The following is a 20,140-nucleotide window of genomic DNA, read 5'->3' on the forward strand; positions in this document are numbered from 1 at the left end:
AACAGAGGAGTAAGCTATTAGAAGTGAAAACTGAAAAAAAGCTTCACTTAGACCAAAAATGCTAGGGGCTGCCATAGCTGTTATAAGGAGACATATGCAACTTGCTGAGGGTGGTGACTATGCAAATGCTGCTGGACAACCCACAGTGAGGAGACGGAGAAGAGTGTACAGGCCCAAGGTCACCTACCAGGGGTTACATGAGCTGGAGATTGTGGAGTGCTATAGAGTGGACATAGACCTCCTACAGCAAATTGTTGAGCTATGCAGGCCACGCCTCACACACAGAACCAACAGAGGGGAACCCATCCCAGTGGAAACTAAGGTATGTGTTGGCCTAAGAATACTAGCAACAGGTACCTTCCAGAGACCAACTGGTGATATGATGGGGATATCACAGGCATCAGCATCCAGGGTACTGCACCAGTTCCTGGATGCCATGCCAACACATGTCGGTGATCATGTATATTTCCCCAATTCCCGTGAAGTATTGGCCAGCAATATGCGTCTCTTCCAGAAAATAGCAGAATACCCTGAGGTAGTGGGTGCAATAGACTGCACGCATATATGCATCAAAACACCAGGAGGTGAGTGGGGTAGGGCCTACATTAACCGCAAGGGCTTCCCCTCCATCAACTGCGAGGTCGTGTGTGATGCCCAGGGCATAATAATGAATGTGTGTGCTGGCTGCCCTGGAAGCTACCATGATTCCCATATCTGGCATTTGACGCATCTGTACCAGACATTTTCCAATCGGGACATCCCACATGGTCACTTAGTGGGGGATGCTGGCTTCGCACTGGAGCCGTGGCTGATGACACCCATCAGAAATGCACACACACCTTAACAAGAACTCCATAATGAGGCACATGCACAAACACGAAATGTAATCAAGCATGTGTTTGGGATACTCAAGTCATGGTTCCGATGCCTGGTCACATCTGTTGAAGCCTTGCAGTACTCACCAACTGATGTACCCAAATTGTCATGGTATGTGCTATGCTACATAATATGATTCTGTGAAAACAGCTGCAGCAGGACCAGCATAGGGCTGGGCCAAACAGTCCCCCACCATTGCCAAGCCAATCACAGGCAGAGCGTGACTCGGAGGAGGAACAACCTGAGCCTGCCCCAGTAGGCAGAAGGAGGTGTGCCCAGTATGCCTTGGCCTTGGCAAAGTGGCAACGCATAGCACATACACTGGCTCAGTAGGAACCCTGGAAATGATACCTCTCTCTGACTCACACATATAGTAAAAGGGATGCCTAAGTTGACAAAACCTGCTTTCAAACATGTACAGGGAGTGTAGTATGTGCATCCAACATAGACAGCCCTGCAGCACCACCTGAGGCATGATTGCCATGTGTTAAGCAATGTAACATCATGTAGTATATGCATACTTGATGACCCTGACTAACATCCTACCCTCACCAAGCATGATGCTACAATATGAAGACGACATGATCAATTACAATAATTGGCTTAAGTATTGCTGTTAGTCAAAGGGGATCCAATGCGTGCTAGCCTGGGATGACATGCTGAGCAAGACACGATGCTCCACCTGCTAGGGATGGCGTGCACCTATCACTCCTGGCCTTTTGGATACTGGCAAAGGCTGTTGTCACCCTCACCATGCCTTGAATAGGTAAGGCTCAAAACACAAACCCACCTCCATAGGTATCACAAGGGATAAGAACCTAGACGTAATGCTACCCAATGCCAGAAGTCTAAACTGCAAGATGCATGCAGTCTAAACTCCCCTCAGCATGGAGAATGTTGATATCTGTTCTGTAACAGAAAACTGGGTCAAGGCTCAAAAGAGCACCCTAACACTACCAGGTTACACCTCATACCATGCTTTACAGCCCTGAAACATGAAGCAAACTACAAAAGGAGGGTGACTAGCAATAATTGTCAAGGATAACCACACCCCCATGTTGGCACCACAACAAGAAGCAGCATGGACTATCATTGGTCAAGTAACAGTGGCTAAAACTGCCTCCCAGTTTGTAGCCTGCTACAGACTACCCTCCTAACACCAGGAACTGCACTTGGCCTACTTCAGAACACATGAAAATATCAAGCTCTCCAAACAACATTATATTGGACGACTGAAAATACTCAAACATAGACTGGGAGCATTATTCTAGCTCCAACAGCCTAGGCCAAAGGTTCCTAGAATTCATAAACCAAAATGCTCAGGAACAACTAACCACTCCCACAAGAGGGGTAAGCATACTGGATGTGATAATCAGCAACATGGGTACTCTATGGCCAGATGAGAAGTGTATCCCTCGCTGGTAAGATCAGACCATAGAGTAATCACACTGGATATTCACATCCTGATCCCAGTCCCTGGGCAGAAAACCACAGTGAAAAACATGTGTAAAGCAAATGTTGCACTCCTCCAAACTGATGTGGAATCCATTAAAGGGCCCTGTGCCTGTGGAAAACATGGGCCACACCTCAGAACCATTTATAAATGCATTCTATGAACACTTTCAGGAATGCATGGATTATGCAATCCCAAATAAAACCAAGACCCAATTCCATACATGCAGGCATCTGGCCTGGTGTACCCCAGCCATTAACAAACCATGCAAGAGAAGGAGGAAGCTACTACATGATAGAGCAAATCCCAAAAAAGGGAAGTAATCTCTGATCAGTATTATGGCAATAAAATATGGCCACACACAAAATCCACTAAGGCCAGCTACAACATGTTGAATCTGTGAATCTTGAGGCAATGTTACACCTGCCCCATGTACACAGACAACCTCCTCCTCCGCCAAGAAATACAAATATATGTGAGAGATGCAACCATTTATGCAAACTGGAGGCTGAGCTCTCTCAACTTAGTACTGTCAAAACTAGTAAGGAGGAGAAGGTAACCACACACACCACAAACCCAGTCTCACGTAGACCTATCACAACTGCAAACCAAAGACATAAACACACAAAAACATTCCCAGAGGCTCTAATTAAAAATCCACCAAATCAACAGAGGCCTCCAAAGCAGACATCCAAGCAACCACTACCTCCAAACATAGCACATGCAACACATAGTACACAAAGTCAGTGTGCCAAACAGTCACAGCCCTTAAGGACAAACAACATACCTGATACACTTGTAATAGGTGACTCCATAGTCAGACACACTGATGTCCCGCTCGCCAGACTGAACAAGGAAAAGGTTACAGTAAGCTGCCTGTAGGCCACTACAATCTGCCACATAACACAAGCACACAGGTCACTCCAAAGCAAGTACAAATATGACTCAGTCATTGTCCATGCTGGTGTGAATGACCTGAGATGTACCTCCCTGGACTACATGAAAAGAGACATAGAGGAGCTCTCCGATTATGTAGCCCAGGCTGGTATGACCCTGACCCTGAGCAGCATCCTACCCTCACCAAGAATGATGCCACAGTACAAACACAGAATGATCAGCTTTAACAACTGGCTCAATTACTGGTGTCATTCCAAGGGGATCCAATGTCTGTCTGCTTGGGATGACATGCCTGACAAGCCACACTGCTTTGCCAGGGATTGCTTGCACCTGTCACCCCTGGGCATCTGGATATTGGCTAAGGCTCTTGCCACCTCCATAGTGCCTTTTGTAGGCAAGGCTGAAACGACAAACCCACCTCCCTAGAAAACATAAGTGGAAAAAACATAAGGGTAATGCTGCTCAATGCCAGAAGTATAAACCTCAAGATGCATGCTCTCCAGGCCCTCCCCAGTATGGAGAACATCGATGTCTGTGCAGTGATGGAAGCCTGCATCAGGGCTCCTGAGAGCACCCCAGCACTTCCAGATTACACCTCAGATCATGCTTTTCGGCCCCAAAACCTGGACCAAACCACAAAAGGAGGGGGAGTATCCATATTCAGCAAAGATACCCACACCTCCAGGTTACTGACAATGCAAGAAGCATTGGAGACCATCCATGTGCAACTAACCATAGGCAAAACTGCTGTACAGTTTGTAGCATGCTACAGACCACCCTCTCAAACCCAGGAACCCCACTCAGCCTTCCTGAAGACACTGGAGAGTATGAATGTTTCTCCAAATACCAAACAAGGTACTCACAAATTACCACATAGGTGGTAATCCATTACGTATGGAAGAAGTAATCAGGGACCTAAGGACACAAGTGGACAGTAACCTCTCATGTGACACTCACATTGCCAAGGTGGCTAGGAAGACCTTCTATATTGGCCACCTTATCATGAAAGTATTCACATCTACATCAAGTGAGGTCATTGTGCCCCTATACTCTTCTCTTATCGGGCCCATAATTGAGTACAATGCCCCATTTGGGATGTACCTTACCCAACACCTGCAGCAGTTAGAAAGACCTCAAAAGTACCTCACCAAGAGGATAAAGAGTCTCAAACATTTGTCATATGCTGCCCAGCTGAAGACACCCCAGCTGTATGCAGTCACATACTGCCTACTCAGAGGCAATGTATGCCCGATGTACAAGGCCATATCCAATCCAGAATTAATGGACATGCTCCACCTCAGAAAATCCAAATCCATCAGAGCCGCAAGAGTGAGAGACTTCAACCTCAACACATAAATAAATAGGATGTGCTGGAGGGACAGCTTCATAACCCAGAGGCTCCCTACACTCTGGAACAGAATCCCATTCCATGTTAGGCAGAGCCCCTCACTGACTCTCTTCAACAGGAATCTTGACAAGTGGATGGGAGATTGTAGATTTACCCTGGGGGTCAACACTGTGACATGTCTAGACAGAGGCACAGTAAAGTAAACCCTAAATGGGCGTAATATTCACATAGCAAGGGGTGGCGAAAGCCACACACACTCTGGCTAGGCTTATAAATTCCCTAGGGCAGATAGCCTAGTATGAACCTATGAACCTATGAAGATACAAATTGTACAGGACACTAAGGATAATCACAAGGCTTTCTTAACTGGAGGTAGGAACCTTGGTGGGAATACACAGATATGCTCTGAATTACTCAAATATTACAAACAATACACCAAACCTACACACATTGCCAACATCCAACCTGACAGGTTCAGTGCAACCCCCCCCCCCCACCAAAATGCAAAATATCTATCCCAGCAGAGTGCTGGACCCCTGACATTGCAGATGCTGAGGTAACAGCCAGCATCTTCAAAGCAAAACACACAGCATCAATGGTACAAGATGGTGTCCTGGGCTGTGCCCAACATGAACTCCAAGAAGAATGGAATGCCAAATAACACTACTGCTCAATTTCAGCCTTACCACAGGACATGTACCCAAAGAGCAGTGAACAGCAACAGTGGTCCCTCTCCACAAAGGTGGTGCCTGAATGGATACTGCAAACTATCACCCCAGAATCCTGACAAGCTTGGTCTGCAAAGCTATGGAAAGGATCATCATGGACCTCAGAAATAAAGACGTTGGGGACCTACAGTCAGTGGACCCTAACCAGCGTGGCTTTCTTAAGGGCAGATCCTGCCCCTTAAATAAGTTTGACTCATTTGAAACAGTCATCAAGGTCATTGATGAGGGGAATGTGGTCCACACAGCCTATCTGGACCTTGCAAAAGCCTTCCATACAATACCCCACGTGTTCATTATAGATAAGCTCACCAGCTTAAATATAAACCCCTATGTCAGTAGATGGGTTGCAAATCAGCTCAAGGACAAAACTGACATGGTCAGAAATGCTGCAGCCATGCCAGACTACAAATCAGCTACAACTGGCATCCCACAAGGCTTGGTCCTGGGACCTCCCTTGTTTGGTATATATTTCCCATAGGTACAGGACAACATGGAAGGACTGTGTCTGAACAAGTTTGCAGATGACTACAAACTGGGCACCATATCTGACCCTCCAGCTGACACAAGCATCCTACAAAAGGGCCACATAGAAACAGACAGCTGGTGCCAGAGTCATGTCATCAAGCTAAATGCAGAAAAGTGTATAGTCATCCCCTGTGCATAAACAGTAAGTGCCCACCAATTACCACATAGGTGTTAACCCATTAATACTTTAGAAGTAATAAGAGACCTGGGGACACAAGTTGATAGATATCTGGCATTTGACAACCATGTGGCTATAGTGGTTACAGAAACATACCATATACCCACCTAATCATGAAGGTTGTCACATCTAGATCAGGGGAGGTCATCGTGCCTCTTCAGTCATCCTTCATCAGCCTCACAATTGAGTACAATGGCCCCTGTGGGAAGTACCTCAGCAGACACCTCCAGCAACTGGAAAGACCCCAAAAGTACCTCACCAGGAGGATCAAAGAGCTTGAACAGATGCCATATGTTGTCTGATTAAACAAACTGCAGCTCCACACAGTGCCATACTGCCTGCCCAGAGGCAATCTGTGCCTGATGTATAAAGTCATGTCCAAGCTGGAATCAATAAACATGCTGCACCTTGTAAAATCTGAATGCCAGTGAGCTATGCACATGAGAGACCTGAACCCCAACACTGACATAAATAGGACATGCTGTAGTGATTGATCCATAACCCAGAAGCTCCCGCCACTCTTGAGTAAACTCCCAGTACAGGTTAGCCAGAGAGTCCCTCATTGACTCTCCTCAAGAGAAATCTTGATGAGTGGATGGGAGATGTAGGTTTACCCTGGGTATCACTGTTATGTCATGGGTAGACAGAGGCACAGTATACTAACCTTGAAATATGTCATGGCAAACTCCAGTTACAATGTGTGTTGAAGAACAAACACACTCTCTGACTAGCATTAGAAATGGCCTAGGGCACATAGCTAGTGTTTGTCAATGTCCACCCAAGTTGCAGAATACACTACCAATGTTGGACAAGCCTGGTTTCAGTAGTCCATATCTGAACAAAATGCAACATGGTCATATGTGCACAATTGGCCCTTAACCAGTCTGGTGTGCTCGCTATGAATATTTAAAGCAGTGATAGGACTGAAACCCAGGATACTGTCCACCACAGTGAAAGTACTGAACCAGTACACTATCGATATTACAGTGTTTGGTCAGTATGAAAGGATGTTGACAACTGTATGCAAACTATCCCATGGAAACCCTGCAGGCACAATATAATCCCTGTTGGGTTCAGACACAAAGCAGTTGGACAGTAAGTACACAACATGACTCCCAACACACAACTATAAATGTGAAATATTGTTGAAGTTCACACACAACCACAAATGTGGTGGACTGCAGATTTCAACATATGGAAAGCTCACATTGGGCATGCTCGCACACTTTGATAAATGAGACATATGTCAGGCAACAAGCCATGGAAAGCCTGAACTGGGCATGCTCACACACTTAGGCCATGTCTCAGTTTAGCAGTTGGCCACACATATCTGGTATTTGTATGTGTTAATCCAGGAACTTCCCACAATACAGCAATCTGCCCAGTGCACACAGTTAAATGACTACAGAGACATTAGGTAAATAGTGAATCCCTCTCATATTCAAACATCTTCCACAGATACACAAGTTGTTCAAAGAAACAGGGAAAGCTATGGCAATAAAGACCTGCAAACAGTTTATCAGCAACAAATATTGTGCATCTGAAAATTAAACATATAGGTGTAGAGGTCAATACTAGGCTGTTTGCCCTAGGGAATACATGCTTAGCCAGAGTGTGTTTGGCATCTGCCTCCCCAGTACAGTAGGCTACTGTGCCTCTGTAAAGTAGGTCACAGAAGGTACCATTTAAGGCTAGTGTGCTGTGCCTCCGTCAAGCAGGGACACAGTGGAGATCCCAGGGGTTGAATTTGCAATGTCACATCCATGTGGCTGGTGTTTGCTGGAAGAGGGTTGGCGAGGACTTATAACAGTAATTGGGCATCAATTACAGACTGAGGGGAGCCTTATCTGCAGTGTCTGGACAATTTCACTGTCAACACTTTGACGTGATGATTTTGAGGGATTGAAGTGTCGTGCCAATACTGTTCAGGGACGTCCTCCCTCTGTGGGATATTGCTCTGTAATTTATTAGCTCCCTCCTTCTGTTGTACAGCATATATATATGGCTGGTGTACACCAGACAGGTCTCCTGTTGTGGAGGAGTCTTGGGTTTATTTGGGATAGCATGATCAATGAAAACCTTCCAGAGGCTCATAGCATGCAGTTGTCAAAGATTATGCAGTGTCCTGTATAATCCCCCAGCATGGGTCCTTTGAAGTCTTCCACCCCAGTCTTCACAAGTGCAAAGTCTGCTTTTGATAAATACTTTGTTTGCAGTGACTTCCTTGCCTGGGGTGGGGATGGGATATGGATGTCCAGGGAAAGTTGGGTATGGTCAGATATTAACAATGGTGGTCTACCTCTGATGTGGAACATAGAGTCCCCATGTTGCAGATGGTCAGGTCCAATATGTATTCCCCCTTGTGGCTGTGGTGATTGGTCCTGCCATAGCACATGGATTCACAAATTGTAGTTGCTGCAGGGTGATGTTGTTGAGGCCTGAGTAGTTCCCCCACTCAATATACCTGTACCTGAAGTTAACCACTGTAATGGTGTATGTGAACACCTTCATATCCTACACTGTTACCAGGGAAGCAAAGTGTGGTTCTTGGATATGGGAGGGGTGGTCTGAACTGGTTGTGTTGTGTGTTACAGGTCCTGTGGTCACGAAGCATGCTATAAAACATAACCTGGCAGTGCTGATGTGCATATGTGACCCTGAAGTAGGTGGCTGTTAATGCATATATATGCTATCCCCCTAACTGACAGATAGTAATAGATGTACATACCTTTTTATAAATAATGATGTCAGCACCCTATAAATACTGCAGGAGAATAGCAGTTACCCACTAATTTGAATAGCGCGCTCCTCTAACACGTCTCTCTCTCTCTCAAGTGTCATAATATAGTTAGGTAGGGGTTTGAATCCCGCAAATGCGCAGTGTGTGTATGATTGGGGAGGGGGGGTTAGTGTGTGTGCAATTCTGTGTGAAAGAATGTCCCTTTTGGCAACTAGAAGAACACACTACATGATGCACATTCCTCTTTCTAAACACTGATGATGTCAGCACCCTATAAGTACAGCAGGAGAAAGGAAACCTCCCAGTAATGCAAATTGCGCCCTCTGCTATTGCGTCTCTCTCAAGCGTCATAACATAGTTAGGTAGGGGTTTGAATCCAACAAATGATATATGTGTTTTTGTCACACAGTTTGTCCATGTGTGTGGGGTGTTGCTCTTAATATTGTATGACATAGATTATATCAGTAATGTCAATGCACACATGAGGTATGTGTGTGCCACATAGACATATGTACCTGTGATCTTAAATAGTTCCCATGTGTGAAGCCTGCCTCATGTGAATACATGGAATTCGCATTACACAACTTTTTGACTGTGGTTTTCTGTGCAGGGGCTGTGTTTGGTATGTGAATATACAGTGAGAGTAGTCTATGGTGTCATCTTACCAGCGTGGGATACACTTCTGGTCTGGAGTATATAGTCCACATGTTGGTGATGATCAGGTGCAGCATGTTTTCCCCTCTTGTGGGAGTGGTAACAAGTTGTTCCATAACAATTGAGTGTATAGATTCTAGGAATCTTTCACCTAGGGTCTTGGAGCTACAGTAATGCTCCCAGTCTGTGTGTGGGTAAATAAAGCTGCCCAATATATTGTTGTTTGGAGACACCTGCAGATATTCATGTATTCTTAAGTAGGCCAAGTGGGTTACCTGGGTTTAGGAGGGTGGTCTGCAGCAGGCTATGAACTGGAAGTCAGTTTAACCCACTGTTAGTTGCACATTTATAGTCTGTGATGCGTCACACTGTGGCAACAACCTGGGGGTGTGGGTATAGGTTCATAGGTTCAAACTAGGCTATCTGTCCTAGGGCATTTATAAGCCAAGCCAGAGTGTGTTTGGCTTTCGCCAACCATTGTAGATTAATGTTGCTATGCCCTTTTCTGAGGTTAGTATACTGTGCCTCTGTCTAACATTGACACAGAAGTGATACCTGGGGTACACCTACGATCCCCCATCCACTCATGATTCCTCTTGATAAGAGTCAATGAGGGACTCTGCCTAACCTGGAGTGGGATTTTATTCCAGAGTGAAGGGAGCCTCTGGGTTATGAATCTGTCCCTCCAGCATGTCCTATTGATGTCAGTGCTGAGGTTCAAGTCTCTCGAGCATGTAGGTCGATGGGATTTGGATTTTCTGAGGTGCAGCATGTCCATTACTTCCAGGTTGGACATGGCATTATACGTCTGGCACAGATCACCTCTGAGCAGGCAGTATGCCACTGAGTATGGAGTTATGTTAACCGGGCAGCATATGGCATCTGTTTGAGCTCTTTGATCCCCTTGGTGAGGTACTTTTGTGGTCTTTCCAGTTGCTGCAGGTGTCTGGTAAGGTATATCCCAAAAGGGGCATTGTACTTAAGTATGGTCCTGATGAGGGATGAGTAAAGAGGCACAACGACCTCCCCTGATCTAGATGTGAATCCTGTCATGATTAGATGGGCTATATAAAATGTTTTTCTAACCACTTTGGCCACGTGGTTGTCAAATGAGAGAGTGCTATCAGCTTCGGTCCCCATGTCCCTAATTACTTCTTCCATACTTAATGGATTACCACCTATGTGGTCATTTGTGGCCACTTTGTTTTTGCCAAAGGGGATGACTATACACTTTGTGGCATTTAGCTTGAGGCCATGGCTCTGGCACCAGTTGTCTGTTTCTATGAGGCCCTTTTGGAGGATGGTTGTGTCGGCTGGAGAGTCAATTATAGCGCCCAGTTTGCAGTCATCTGCGAACTTGGTCAGCCACAGTCCTTCCGTGTTGGCCTGTACCTTAGAGAAATATATTCCGAACAGGAGAGGTCCCAGGACTGAGCCTTGTGGGACGCCACTTGTAACTGGTTTGGAGTCTGACATAGCTCCAGCAATTCTAACAATGTGGGTTCTGTCCTCTAGCCAGTTTGCAACCTATCTAGTGACATAGGGGTTTATATTTAAGCAGGCGAGCTTATCTATAATGCCCGAGTTGGATATTGTATTGAAGGCTTTTGCGAGGTCCAGGTAGGCTGTGTGGACCACGTTCCCCTTGTCTATGGCCTTGGTGACTGTTTCAAAGAAATCAACCAGGTTTAAGAGGCAGGATCTGCCCTTAAAGCCAAACTGGGTAGGATCCAGTGTCTGTAGGTCCCCAATATCTTTGTGTATGAGATCCATGATGATCCTTTCCATAGCTTTGCAGACCAAGCTAGTCAGGCTTATGGGGCAATAGTTTACAGGATCTGTTGAGGCACCACCTTTGTGTAGAGGGACCACTGTCTCTGTACGCCACTCTTTGGGTACATATCCTGTGGTAAGGCTGAGATTGAACAGTAGTTTTATGTTTGGGTTTAGCTCATCTTGGAGTTCATGTAGGATGCAGCCCATGACACTGGCTGGTCCCATTGATGCTGTGTTATGTGCTTTGGAGAGGTCAGCTCTTACCTGAGCATCTGAGATGTCAGGGGGCAGCACTCTGCTGGGATAGATATTTGCCCTTCTGGTGGGGAGGGGGGGAAGAAGTTTGCGCTGAACCTGTCAGCTAGGATGTTGGCAATGTCTCTGGGTTTGGTGTAGTTTTTTTGTCATTTTGGACTAATTCTGAGTATATCTGGGAATTCCCACCCAGGTTCCTAACATAACTAAAGAAAGCCTTGTGATTATCCTTAGTGTCCTGTGCATTTCTTCTCTCGAAGCTGGCCTTAGACGATTTTATGAGTGGCCATAGTATTTTGCTAACACTGAACAGAGATGCCTCCCCTTTGTGGGATTTTGCTCTATCATGTAGTAGCTTCCTCCTTCTATTGTATAGTTTGTTTATTGCTGTGGTCATCTGCCTTTGGAGGATTGGGTCTTGTTTTTATTTCAGATTGCATGATCCATGCATTCCTGAAGGTGTTCATAGAATGCATTTATAAAGGATTCTGTGGTCTGGGCCATATTTTCCACAGGCCCGGGGGCTTTGAAGGATTCCACCTCGGTTTTGAGGGGTGTGGAATTTGCTGTAGAGAAGTTTTACACTGTGGTTTTGTGTGCAGGGGGTGGGGTTGGGATGTGAATATCCAGTGAGATTAGTTTATGGTCTGATCTTACCAGTGAGGGGTACACTTCTGGTCTGGAGCATAGAGTCCCCATGTTGGTGATGATCAGGTCCTGTATGTTTCCCCCTCTTGTGGGAGTGGTAACAAGTTGTTCCATAGCATTTGAGTGTATAAATGCTAGGAACTTTTGAGCTAGGGTGTTGGAGCTAGAGTAATGCTCCCAGTCTATATTTGGGTAGTTGAAGTCCACCAATATAATGGTGTTTGGAGAGACATTCATATTTCCAGTGTTCTCAGGAAGGCCAAGTGGGGTTCCTGGGTTTGGGAGGGTGGTGTGTGCCAGGCTATAAACTGGAAGGCAGTTTTACCCACTGTTAGTTGCACATGGATAGTCTCTGATGCTTCGTGCTGTGCCACCAACCTGGAGGTGTGTGTATCTTTGACGAATATTGATACTCCCCCTCCTGTTCTGGTTCAGTGCAAGTTTTGGGGCTGACAAGCATGGTATGAGGTATAACCTGGCAGTGCTGGAGTGCTCTCAGGAGCCTTAAACCAGGATTCTGTTACTGCACAGATACTGATGTTCTCCATGCTAAGGACAGTTTCCAGTGCATGCATCTTGAGGTTTACACTGCTGGCGTTGAGTAGCATTACTATTGTGATACCTATGAAGGTGGTTTTGTCTTTTGAGCCTTGCCTAAAAAAACGCACTATGGGGGTAGCAAGAGGCTTTGCCAATATCCGAAAGCCCAGAGGTTACAGGTGCAAGCTGTCCCTAGCAAAGCATCATGGTTTGTCGAGCATGTCATCCCAGGCTGACAGGCATTGGATCCCCTTTGAATGACACCGAAACTTAAGCCAATTGTTGAAATTGATCATCTTGTCTTTATATTGTGGCATCATTCTTGGTGAGGGTAAGATGCTACTCAAGGTCAAGGTCATACCAGCCTGGGCCACATGCTCAGAGAGCTCCTCTATGTCTCTTATCATGTAGTCCAGGGAGGTATGTCTCAGGTCATTCACACCGGCATGGACAATGACTGAGACATATTTGTACTTGCCTTGGAGTGACCTGTGTGCTTGTGTTATGTGGCAGATCCTAGCGCCTGACAGGCAGCTCACTGTGACCTTCTCCTTGTTCAGCCTGGTGAGCGGGATGTCAGTGTGCCTGATGATAGAGTCACCTATTACAAGTGTATCAGGTGTGTTGTTTAGCCTTAAGGGCTGTGACTGTTCGGCACACTGGCTTTGTGAGCTATGTGTTGCACGTGTTCTGTTCTGGGGTAGCGGTTGCTTGGGTGTCTGATTTGGAGGTCTCTGCTGCTTAGGCAGATTTTTATATAGAGACTCCAATTATGTTTTTGTGTGTTTATGTGTTTGGATTGCTGTCGTGGTAGGTCTATGTGAGACTAGAATTGTAGTGACTGTGGTTTCCTTCTCCTCCTGACAGGTTTCACCAGTACTGAGTTGAGAGAGTTTAGCCTCCAGTTTGGATATATGGTTGCATCACTCACATGTAGTGGAATTTGTTGGGGGGAGGAGAGGGTTGTCTGTGTACATGAGGCAGTTGTAGCATTGCCTCAAGATTCCCAGATTCACCAGCTGGACCAGAGAGGAGATTGACAACTGACCTTTGGACATGCTAGAATAGTATTGGGAATTCCTTTATAATTGACAACAAAAAGGGCCAATGGGGAACAAGGTACTCAAAGTGAGTTTGTGAGGGTGTAGTGCTTTTAATTTGTTAGTGCTGGCATATATAAATGCTTTAGTGAGCAAGTGCCAGGTAACTCAAATGCAATGTGTTACAGGTAACTTAAATGCAAAAATGACAAACAGTAACTTTCTTTCAAGTGAAACAAGGAAATAAGTACAGTAAGCAATGCAGATGTCACTAGGGATCCACAGAAGCGCTGCAAAGCTGTGTTTCACGTGGAATTAGTGTTTCAGGGAAATAAGCAAACAAGCATGCAAACAAAGCTACATCCAGCAGGCCTGGATCTAGTCTATGCTACAGCAAACAAGGTGTATCAATTTCAGTAAGAAACAGTACAAATATGCAGGTACTATAAGCCTTTAGCCAGAAATTCCCAGATCAGACGGGCAGAGTCCAGCCTCTCCTCCCACAAGAGTGCAGACCATGAACCTTCGTAATGTAAAATAACTGGCCTGAAGCCCAAGTGCTTAAACCAGAACTAATACACATTTAGAATAACAGACACTGAGCCCTCGATCAGCAGTTCCCAACTTAGAAGGATGTAAGCTACCTGTCCTGCCACCACAGTATCCTTGACATTTAATGAGACTCACCCTCCTGTCATAGTTAGTTCCATGTTTTGGGGCTGTCAAGCATGGTATGAGGTGTAACCTGGTAGTGCTAGGTTGCTCTTGGGAGTCTTGAACATGTTGTCTATTACTGCACAGATATCAACATTCTCCATGCAGAGTAGAGTTTGGACTGCATGTATCTTGCGGTTTACATGTCCGTCATTGAGTATCATTACTTCCATTTTCTTATCCCCTGTGCTACCTATGTAGGTGGCCTTCTGTTTTCAGCCGTACCACCAGAATGCAAAGATGTGCAAACATTACACTATGGTAATTAATAGTGGTGTACCAAACAATACAATGACAATCATACTGTTAATGCATCAGGCATGCTGGGATATACCCACAATGATATCATTACACTGTACTGTTGACAACATGATAATATTACTACACTTCTATGTAGTCACCCTGTGCATCAGCACCATGTTAACTCGTTCCTGCATCAATGTTACAGATTGCAGGAGGTGGCACAGTTTCATCATATGCACAGGGTGTGTACTTGGTATGCCTGAGTCTGCCACTGATACAACCAATCGACATGTATGTGTGTGTGTGTGTTAGGAGGGACAGCAGTACAAGATGGGGCAATGTTGATGCAGTGTGTGCATTTATGTGTTAGCCCTAGGTGTTAGCATTATGCTAATGTGTATGCATGCACACAGTTCCACCTCGTGGCTGCCATATATGGGTGTTTGTGGACAGCCATAGACTGTACCTGCTAGGTCATACAGATCACTGTCTCTGGCCACGGACATGGTACCTGTGCCTGGCAGGGGTGCTACGGAGAGTATCAGGTACTAAGCCAGACTGGGTGCTGTCATCAGAAGCAGCTGGTTGATGACTGGAGACATGTCCCTGCTGGGGCTGTCCAGAGCCACGTGCACGTGGTCTCCTAGGGCGGTCTGATGACAGCACAGACCCAGCATTGCTGGGGCTGGTACTGGCACTATGGGAGTGGCCGCGGGTTTCTTGTCGTCCACGACGACTGCCAGCTGCTGATGTTGCTGACATACGTCCATGTCAATGCCTCAACAATCCTGCATTGCCCTGACTCATGGACATGTAGTTGTGGAACAGATCTAATGTGTCCCCCCAACGTCTGTCAATGACCTCGGTGAAATTATGGATGGCAGCCACAATGTCATGCATAGTGTCATTCATAGCAGTGCGATGTGCTCTCAGCTCCCTCAGACCCTGTCTGGTGTACTGTTCCATACGTGCCTGTGCCTGCATTACAGCCCGGAACATAGCTGAGGTTGAAAGACCTCTGTGGGCACGTCTGACAGGGGCAGTACGACCACGGATGCTCCCACGAGAACCCCTGGACATCTGCCTGCGTGGTACCATGTCAGGACTCTGGCCATGGCTGCTGTGAGGGGATGCATGTGCCACTGATACCACATTACCATGGTCAATGCCCACTGTATGCTGTCCATCACCTAAGGACATTGGTGACAATGGATGTATTGGCAGGATGACTATGCACATTGATGGGGTTGACTGCTGTGTACTGTTGATTGGCTGACCAACAACAGACCCTGGCACACCTCCCTGTGCCATTACACATGTATCATCATTATCACTATCCCCAGCAGTGGATTCAGGTTCCCTGCTGCACACCACTAGAGCAACACCAGAACCTGTGAGAGGAAGACAGGAAACACAGTTTACAATGTGTACACAATGTTACCACATATGCACACGGGCACATGCACACATGCACACATGGGCACATGTGCACACGGGCACATGCACACATGGGCACATACACAAATGGGCACATGTGCACATGGGGACATGCACACATGCGCACATGCACACATGGGCACATGCAAACATGGGCACATGCACACATGGGCACATGCACACATGCACACATGCACACATGGGCACATGCACAAATGCACACATGGGCACATGCACACATGGGCACATGGGCACATGCACACATGCACACTCCTCAGTACATGAGATACAAACACACAGACACAAACACACCTGCAATCAAACACATAGCAATACTGTTTGAGGGTATTATTACTATTATTATCGTTAGTATTAAAAGTATTGTTATTACACACTCACCAGCATGGATTGGCTGCCTTGCTGTTACACCAGAGGGACATGCACAAATAAGACATTAATTGTCAGTGGGCACAACTGTGCCATTGATACTGTGAGTATGATACAGTTCAGTAGTACAACAGTTGGCTTTCACAGGTCTACTGCTGATATTGAGAATATCACTCTTGCACAATAATTACCAAGATAACAGCTACAAACACAGTACACACCTCACACATGCATAAACTACCAGTGTAGAGAACAGTCAACTATAGATATGGCATGTTACCTGCACGCTCCAAGTCCACATGCTGGGTGGCTCCAGCCTCCATCATTACACATGTCTGCGGATGGAGCCACAACACTTAGGAGGAGCCCCTCCAGTCTGGTGAGGGAGGGGTGTATAGCTGCCCCACCACCTGTGGCAAGCTGTTGCCTGTGGATATCAGACGCATGCTGACGGACATTTCTAATTAAATCACTGCAGTGATGGCGTACCTGCTCATATGTCTGGTTATGCATGCCTATGTCATTTACCCGACGGACAAGGTCTTGCCACAGTGCAGCCCTCTCCTGCTGGTTCTGGCTGGTGCGGGAAAAGAGTGTGGCAAAATCCTGCACCAGGCTCTGGTGTATCTCCTCTTCCTCTGCAGCAGAGTATGAGGGGTTGTGCTGGTGCACCATCGCCCTGGAAGGAAAAGAAAAATATGTGAGCAAGTGATATGGCACACATAATACTCTACTGTAGTGATATCACTGAACTGCCATATATAGCATCTGTCTGTCTATTGGGGGATACACATGTAAATGACCACATATCAGTGCTCAGCCAACAACTGTGTGACAGTGCCTGGCACACTCCATACAACAAACTAGTATACACCAGCAGTCAGCACACTGTTTGAGGTCCAATGCACAACCTCACACTGGGGGTTTGTATCAAGGTAATTGATGGGGAACATTGTCAATCCATGCAATGCATGCAATGCACAGTAAAAATTTCAATGGTAATGCACCCTAGTCTTTGTGGCCATACCCCTACCTACACCGCAGTCTCATACAGGGAACCACAGCACAACATATGGCAATGTAGTATGTTTGTATCCCAATACCTGACATATCTTTCTCTGGCCTCACACCAAAGACACACACTACCATGACAGACACAAAGTCATGCTGAGCAATCACACCATTACAGAACTTGCACACAGTCAGTGGCACACTCATTCCACCTCACATAGTTGGTATTGCAATGAGTACATGTGTGTGTGCATTGTGTCATAGGTAGGTAGAATGCTATTGGCCCTGGGCCTACAGCAGCATACTGTTATGCTACCCTGCCCCTTGGGACACATGTAATGTGATTGTACTTGCTTCTGTCAAACAGTTACACAGGGTGACTCATATGGCATACTACCTATCTGCATAACATTCTACAGGGGTACGTCTGACATCTACTAATGAGGAGCCTTGTTTCTTAATGCTGGCTGGTTTACTCCAGGGTATGACTTAGTTGTGGGTAGGAACCTGTACCTCCAGCATGTGCTCTTTATTGCGGTGCCAAGGATGACAGACATAGGTCATTTAGGCTGGGGATATTGTGAGGTGTTACCATGGTTGTTGGATAACTGTTATGTGTGTGACTTAACTATGTATATCCAGCAGTGGTAACCTCTGTGTAGGTAGTATGAAAGGCACTCTATCTGTGGTTTTGTCAGTCACTCTGCATAGGTAATGTGTTTGAGGACATTATCACTGTTTGTTAGGTATGACTGTCTCCTTCTCCCTTTCTGTAGTTGTCATGGGAGGTACATACCGTGTAGGACATTGTGAGGTGTAGAAGGGTACAGTGACCTACATTTCCCTAGTTGACACATCATTTGTGCTGACATGTACCATGTACAGGAATTACAAGACTAGTGTGGCACTGTGAATATCAAAGGGTAGGCTATTGTACACTTGTTTCCCATGTTCCCTCCTGACACATCCAGTAGTAGGCAGGCAACCACCTATGTGGCTGTTAGTGGTGTAAGTGTTTTGGAATGGGGTATGGTACTCCAGTATCCACACTGGTGTTCAGTCCATGCCTTTGTCACCAGGCACCTGTTGCAATACATCTGCATACATGTTCCTCTCTCAGTATATATATATATATATATATATATATATATATATATATATATATATATATATATATATATATATATATATACACGTATATATATATATATATATATATATATATATATACATATATATATATATATATATATATATATATATATATATATATATATATATATATATATATATATATATATATATATATATATATATATATATATGGGTCCACTACAGAATCCTGAAAGCTCATAATCCCGCCCAAAATCCTGAGACCAAAATCCGAAAATTCAAAAATCCGAAAGCCAAAAATCCTGAAACTCAAAATCTTGAAAACAAAATGGACATACTGACGTCATTGTGGCTTTGCTATTGTTAGCCCTGTGGTGTTAGGTCATTTGGTTTTATGTTAGGGTTAGGGGCGGTTTAAGTGAGTTAGGGGGTTAGGGCAGTTGTTTATGCATGTGCAATAGTGACAAATATTGGGGTTGGGGGTGGTTTAAGTGAGTTAGGGTTAGGCTGGGTCAGTCGTGAGTGTGTGTGATAGTGATGGACCTTAGGGTTAGGGTTAGGGTTAGGGTCAGGGTCAGTTGGTAGATATTGGTGTCTTTATTTTGACATATTAGCATTATTTGTGTTTTCAGGATTTTGAGTTTCAGGATTTTGAATTTTCGGGATTTTGGTCTCAGGATTTTGGGCTTCGGGATTATGAGCTTTTGGGATTCTGTAGTGGACCCATAGATATATATATATATATATATATATATATATATATATATATATATATATATATATATAGAGAGAGAGAGAGAGATTCATATACATGCATATCTCTAGACATTCATATCTGTCTGTATATGTGTATGTATCTATATATATCTATATATGTATGTGTCTATTACATATATATATATGTATATACATATTCTGTCTATCTATCTATATCTATCTATATATGTCTATCTACTTATATCTATGTACACATATATGCATATATATATATATATATATATATATATATATATATATATATATATATTTATATATATATATATATATATATATATATATACATATATAAATATACATAGATATACATATAATATATATATATATATATATATATATATACTTTCTTATTTACACATACGAATACACACACTAACATACTGCTAAACATCCATTACTGTACAACCTACATTGTACGTTGCACTACAACCTACATTGATATGTGCATATAGCAACCTTCAAATACATATGTATGTTCAGCCTTCACTAACAGTTGCAGTATGTCCCCTGCCCTATGCACATCTTCATATATATATATATATATATATATATATATATATAGATACAGACTGCTAACACATATGGAGGGTTCACAGTATGTAGACTATTAGATTATTAGTTTACATTACCTTTGTTTGTCACTGCTGTTTGTGATGGCTTGCTGCTTGGTGGCCTGCTGCTGGTTAGCGTGATGTTTTTTTTTTTTTTTTTTTTTTTTTTGGTTCGTGTCTCTGTGTCTCTTTGTCTCTTTGTCTCTCTCTCTCTCTCTGTCTTTCCCTCCAGTTATTGCAATGAAAGTA

The sequence above is a fragment of the Protopterus annectens genome, chromosome 2.part2 (assembly GCF_019279795.1).
Source record: "Protopterus annectens isolate FY-2018-M chromosome 2.part2, PAN1.0, whole genome shotgun sequence".
NCBI classification, from domain to species: domain Eukaryota; kingdom Metazoa; phylum Chordata; order Ceratodontiformes; family Protopteridae; genus Protopterus; species Protopterus annectens.